At 33.4% G+C, this 6,716-nt stretch overlaps 1 long non-coding RNA gene across 1 annotated transcript; it reads left to right on the top strand.

Annotated features, from left to right (window-relative positions):
* Positions 1-369: 369 nt before the first annotated feature.
* Positions 370-3,670, top strand: LOC110789034 (uncharacterized). The gene is made up of 5 exons (XR_008927064.1): positions 370-626; positions 863-937; positions 1,937-2,027; positions 2,151-2,285; positions 3,501-3,670. It is a non-coding gene; the product is annotated as an uncharacterized lncRNA (long non-coding RNA).
* Positions 3,671-6,716: the final 3,046 nt, after the last annotated feature.

The following is a 6,716-nucleotide window of genomic DNA, read 5'->3' as shown; positions in this document are numbered from 1 at the left end:
CCTTTCTTTTATTCACTTTGAATGACAACATCCAATGAGTCTAATTCATCATCGAATCAAAAGAAAATTGGTTGTTAACCATTGGTTATACATGAGTCTTTAACTCAATACTTCATTATTCCAAAACTACCCAGTACTCTGAATATATGAGGTCCAATCGGTCTACCCACTAGAGAAAAAATTGTCATGTGCTTCCCTTCAAGTGCGGCTCATTTGATAAATTGGCAGAACTTGAGAGTACAAAAAAAAAAAGAAAAAATATATTTTCACAAGTGCGGGCTCATTTTAGAAAATTGGCAGCACTTGAGTTCAAGTGCGGGCTATTTTACGAAAGAGCCGCACAATTTATTTCCAAAAAAAATCATTCCCCCTTCTCTCTCCTTCCTCTCCTCTGGTTCAACCTAACTCTATTTTCCCGGCTCTCTCTCTTCCCCTCTCTGGTTTCTCTCCTTCACCTCTCTGGTTCTTCTCTGGGCGCGAAATTCAAACTTCCTGCCACACCGCACTGTTGTTCCCCCACCGCCGCATCGCCGCAGATGTTCCCTCACCGCTCACCGCTGTTGTTCCCCCACTGTTGCGTCCCTGCTGTTCCACACCGCCGCGTCGCTCCTCCTTGTATCTTATAGGTTTGTAATTTAAAATTAATTACTTGTTTTTGATAAGCTTGTTACTGTAATGATGAATTAGTTTTTTTTGGTTAATTTGAAAGATTTAGGTTTTATTTTTGTTATTTTGGAATAGATTTATGAGAAATTACGTGAATTGGGTCTCTACTTCCCTATAAATTGAAACTATTAGGATCAAATGTGTTGTAATTTCTGATTTAGGCTTTTAGTTGATTGTTTTGGAATTGGATTTTCAGGAGCTCAGGAACAATATTGCTTCCACTATGAAACCTAATGATTCTCTTCTTAGATTCGGTTCCAGTAATGCTGAGGTAATATTGCAATTAATGTCCATGTGATTTCAATTTTTCTTTCTTTGTTTGTGTATTATTATAGGGTTCTTATCGATTGAAGGGTGTGGTGTATCAAAATTTACTGGATTTATTTTTATTTGTCATTTGCCTTTGGAAAATTTTATGTATTTGGATTTTCATTTTATTTTAAACTTGCTATTTATTGTTCTTGGATTTCTGCTGTGAGTTTACTAATTTGGGGATTATTAGATTATGTGGTAAAATCATAGTGTGATATATGAAAGGTTCTATATTGGAGGATAAATTTTGATCTAATTCCTTTTCCTTTCTTTATTGATTGATGTACTATATAGTTTTGTTGTTGGTATAGTTGACTTAAAAGATGTGGTTGATCATTAATCCACAGCCATGACAGGGGTTTTTGCTTATAATTGGTTGTCTTAGCTAGTTTTCATCAAAGGCTTAAATTGGTTAGGATACCGTTTGAGTGAGATAAAAAAAAACAGTAGTCAATTCTGCTTGGAAGACATTATTGTTCAAGTCATACGACCAGATCTATCTTAGGCCAGTTAGACATCAGTTTGCATCAGTTATGGTAGGTTGCAGTTTCAAGTGAGAACTATCACTATGGTCTTGCTAGTGTCAATAGCTTATTGGTTCCACCTGCAATCAATTATGTTCCCTTTTTACATACATTACTATATATGTTTCATTCTGTTGAAGTTTTCTGCGTACTATCTTTTTGTGAAATTCATAATTTACTTCTTATAGGGATCTTAATGCAAGTGAGAACTTATATTTTCTAGCTGAATTTTCTCTTATGTTTTCTAGTTGAATTTGCAGTTCATGTCAGTTAGATTGCTAAGTTTGGAGTTTCTTTTAGAAGCCTCTTTTTACCGTTTGAGAAGTATATGAGTACATACAACAAATAGTTATTTATTGAAATGAATTTTTCTTTACAATTTGATTTTTTCTTACTATCCATGTGATTCTAACTTTTTGGTGGTTACAACTCAGTTTTTGGATAAAGGTAGTGCATGTTAAGATAATCAAGCTAGCGCTACGACTTGCGTACATCAATCTCAATGGCTTCAGTCTACTATCTCAGGTACACATTCTGATTTTCTGTTAGTCTTGCTATTTAGTTTTGATGATTCAATGACTCCTTCCTTGATGTGTTGTATGGGGTCTATGTAAGCCTGGTAACATCTGTATCTTTCATTGTTGCAAGAGCTTTGCTTTTACAGAGGAAATCCACGCTTTGCACAGGCTATCAGTTCCGTGTTCGGGTTGCTTTATTCTGGCAATCTGCCTTGTTCCTGGGTCAAGGTTCAATGTGGTTTATCACTACCAGCCCTGAACACGAGTATAGTTCTGAACTCTGTCAATATATACTATACGATGCAATATTAATTATTTTTAAGATGAAGTTGTTTCAATCAGAGTTGGTTTTTATGATGTAAAATCTGATATAGACAGTAATACCTTGTACAGAATTTAAATAGTGGTCTACTGCCCGAGAATATAAAATAAGGGAGGAGTAACTGTTTATCTACGAGACTACGGGTATTATTACAATCTATAGAAGGTAGTCTGTCTTAGAACCCCAAGGATAACTTTTGGTTTGTGGGAATTGTTTTACATTTATGTTTGTCTGTCTGCAATTGCGCGTAGGTATTAGAGCCCCAAGGATAACTATTGGTTTTTGGGTATAGTTGATTATGACTGGTTGCAATAGGTATTAGGTACTTGAATTAAGTCATGATTTTCTCCCATATTTCTCCTCCGAAGCTTTGATTGTAACATATAGAAAACATTATATATGACTTCTATATCATATTATTGAACAGTAAAAACTGGTGGAAAGTTTTGAGTAAACTTTCAGATAATATTGTGTAAAGACTAAATATATAACTTCAATTCTAGATTTAGAAGAGCTTGATTAGCCAGTTGATGCTTGGAAGTACTCACTAATTGATTCATCTTTAAATTATTCAATAACTAGATTTGATTAAGAAAGGGAATTATCATATCTGAGTTTGCTAGAGTTTTTGTCTACTTTAATTTGATATTTGCTGTTAGGCTCAATTTATTATTGGCATTCTTCTTTCCTTTCCTTGTGTACTTAACTAATACATGTACTACTTGTATTTGAAATGAAAATTATCAATGGTTCAAGTTAGTGTGACAAATTTTGAATACAGGTCAACACGAGGTCTTTTTTCTTAGCTACATGCATGTAAATTATGCCCTTGGACACCTATTTTACTTCCCAATATAATGATTTTATATTCAGGTTCTCTCCGTTTTACTTCTTTCCCCCCTCTAGATAATCTGGATCTTTCTTCCCTTATGGTGGTTTGCCTCTTTAATTCAAAGTGTGGTGCTAGAAAGCAAGTGGCTCTACTGTGTTGGAAAGTCAGAGGCTTGAACTTGTTGTTTGGTCTGTATTAGACAGCTTGTTGCTTGACATAAATATGATTGCACTATACATGCATTAGTAAGCTGCTATCTTCTGTTTGTTTCTTTTTCGTGCTGCATTATAGCTAAAGTACGTTAATTAATATAAATTTGTTTGCAGACCGAGACTCCACCATAAGAATCCTCCAGCTTTTTCAGGTTTTTTGTATTTCATTCCTTTCCCAAGATTGTCATGTTGCTAGTAAATCGTTTCTCACCTTATCTATTATTGCACCTTTTATCAAACTTTCAGGGGAGTCCAGGGATGTTACAACATTAATGCAGAAAAAACTCGTGAAGAGAACTGGACTTGAAGGGTATCCAGTTGCTTTTTAGCCAAGTACATTTTTTATGATGTAAGTTAAGCCTACCCAAAATTTCTATAATTAAATTGATATTCTCTTTCATATTCTACTGCCAGAGAACAATACAATCTGCCAATGATTAGGTGGTTGCAGCCCCATTTTTCTTTGATCTCCTTTCTGAGTATAACGTACATAAATTGTACCTTGAATATTATGTTTATAAAAGTACTTGACTAGTACAAGTTTTACTTAGCTGTCATGGAAAATTATGAAATTATACGTGTTTTCTAAATGCAGTTGTACATTAAAGCGTTGAGCATACAAGTAAAAGAGTTCAACTTGTTCAGTCTTAGGTTCATTAGTTGAAAGTTAGGAACGAAAAAAGACATTTTAGACAAAATATGACCTATAATAATGAAACGAGTCTTAAATGTGCATAACTTGACCAAAGTAGGTGAGAATGAGTATTTGAAATATTAAAATAAGTCTAATAAACATGTAAAGAGTTTAAAATATTTATTTAGGTCCAGTAGTTGGAAGTTGACGCCGAAATAAGCCACTTTAGTCAAAATGTGACCTATAATGATCAAACGAGCCTTAAATGTGCATAACTTGACCAAAGTAGGTGAGAATGAGTCTTTTAAACATAAAACTAAGTAAATTAAACATGTAAACGACACAAAATACTTATTTAGGTTTATTAGTTGAAAGTTGGGAGCGAAATAAGTCATTTTTAGTCAAAATGTGATCTAAAGTGAACAAACTAGCCTTAAATGTTCATAACTTGAACAAAGTAGGTGAGGATGAGTCTTAGAAACATTAAAATAAGTATGATAAACATGTTACGGGTTTAAAATACTCATTAGGTTCATTAGTTGAAAGTTGAGACCGGAATAAACTATTTTAGTTAAAATGTGACCTATAATGAACAAACGAGCCTTAAATGTGCATAACTTGAACAAAGTAGGTGGGAATGAGTCTTTTAAACATAAAACTAAATATGTTAAAATATAAAGGGTTTAAAATAATTAGTTAAGTTCATTAGTTGAAAGTTAGGAGCGAAATAAGCCATTTTTATTGTTATATACTATTTAATTTAATTATCTATATAATTGGATACTTGTTTTATGTGATTTATGGAGGTTAACTAGTGGGCGTGGTCTAATTGTATAGGTATTCATCAATCCGAGGAGAAATCCTTCACTACGGAGGAGATAAATGAAGTTCGAGACAATTTGGCAAACTTCATTACTAGTGATTGTCTTTGATATTTTCTTGTAGTAAATCATAGATTATGAACGCTAGTTTTCCATATGATTGTAGTGTAATCGATTTTTATATTTACAATTATATACTATTTAATTTAATTATCTATATAATTGGATACTTGTTTTATGTGATTTATGGAGGTTAACTAGTGGGCGTGGTCTAATTGTATAATATATGTAGCAGGGATACCAGTTATATAACAAAATTCTAGATCAAGTGCGACTCATTTATATATCAAGTGCGGCTCTTTTTTATGCTTGTGCTGCCATTTTTATGTCAAGTGCGGGCTAATTTCCAAAATTGGCAGCACAAAATTTCTCAAGTGCGGGCTCATTTTCGAAATTGGCAGCACAAACTTTGTCAAGTGCGGGCTCATATTGCAAAATTGGCAGCACCAAATTTGTCAAGTGCGGGCTCATTTTGTAAATTGGCAGCACTTGAAGTATCAAGTGCTGCCAATATTTTGGCAGCACTTGAGAAATATCAAGTGCGGGCATGCCATGTGCTGCACATGTAAAAGCCCGCACTTAACCCCTTAAAATTAGCCCGCACTTGAGCTTTTTTCCTCTAGTGACCATTCAAATTCTAGTTTGAAAACAACCATGAAGATCACTATAAGAAAATAGCATTCAAGATACGCTCTCATTCTCCTTTTCTTTGAGAATCGCTCTCAATAGTTACCAATCGATCGAGGAATTATCGCAGTTCTATTGTCCGAACGCAATAAGGTTGAAGATTTACTATTCTACAAAATGAACTAGCAAAGAAAAACATTTATCATACTTTAATAACTTGAAATAAAAGCATTCACGCAATCATCAAAGCTATTAAACATTTCATTCATGCAAAAAGCAAAAACATGTTCCAAAAAGAATGAAACGATTCCAAGACCCCAAAAGTCCTAAATCCTTAAGCAGCTTTGGCATGTCATAAGTAGTTTAAGATTTTAGGTAAGCAAAACCAATTGCTAGTAATCTCCAAATTACTCTTGGTTAATAAATTAATACCATAATTTATCCCATTGCCACAACATAATGTCATTGTTGTTTGAGTTGAAACCACAATCAACGTGCTCCTTTGTGACGCCTTACTACCTAAGTCAACTAAAATAGCACCTCGCTTTGGCGTAAACCTACTACCTTAGATCCTTAGATTTTTGTAAGTGCTTGATTTGGAAGGCAATTTTTAAACTCAATATTACTTTGGACCTAGTTGTTTCTATGTTGGTTCGATTATTTAGTGAACTTAATCTAATCGAGTCATACGAAACAGCCTATTCATGCAAAGCATACATACATTCATACATTCAAGCATAATATATATATATATATATATATATATATATATATATATATATATATATATATATATATATATATATATATATATCATAATGCATAAATAAACGGTGATCTAGTATGGCCCAAAACCTCTTGTCTTGAAGCATCCAATCTTCATCACCTCCTTGTTAGCTTGGCATCGTCTTGAATCTTCTTTCAAATGCTAACTTAAAGTTCTAAACTTAGAAATACTTGAAAATAATAAAATTACATCAAAATTTCCATGGTACGCAGACCATATTAAAACTTTACATTCAAAGATAGAACGGTACGCAGACCGTATTTAACTATCCTAAATGGCCATACTAGTCACTTGGAGTACCTGCATTACATAAAAAATATATATTCTATGCATTCACCCATTCGTGTGCTAAAACGAATGGCCCATATAAATATGCAAGTATTTACGTGAATTAATTAAAA

The sequence above is a fragment of the Spinacia oleracea genome, chromosome 2 (genome assembly GCF_020520425.1).
Source record: "Spinacia oleracea cultivar Varoflay chromosome 2, BTI_SOV_V1, whole genome shotgun sequence".
NCBI classification, from domain to species: domain Eukaryota; kingdom Viridiplantae; phylum Streptophyta; class Magnoliopsida; order Caryophyllales; family Amaranthaceae; genus Spinacia; species Spinacia oleracea.
This window is presented reverse-complemented; position numbering and strand designations above follow the sequence as displayed.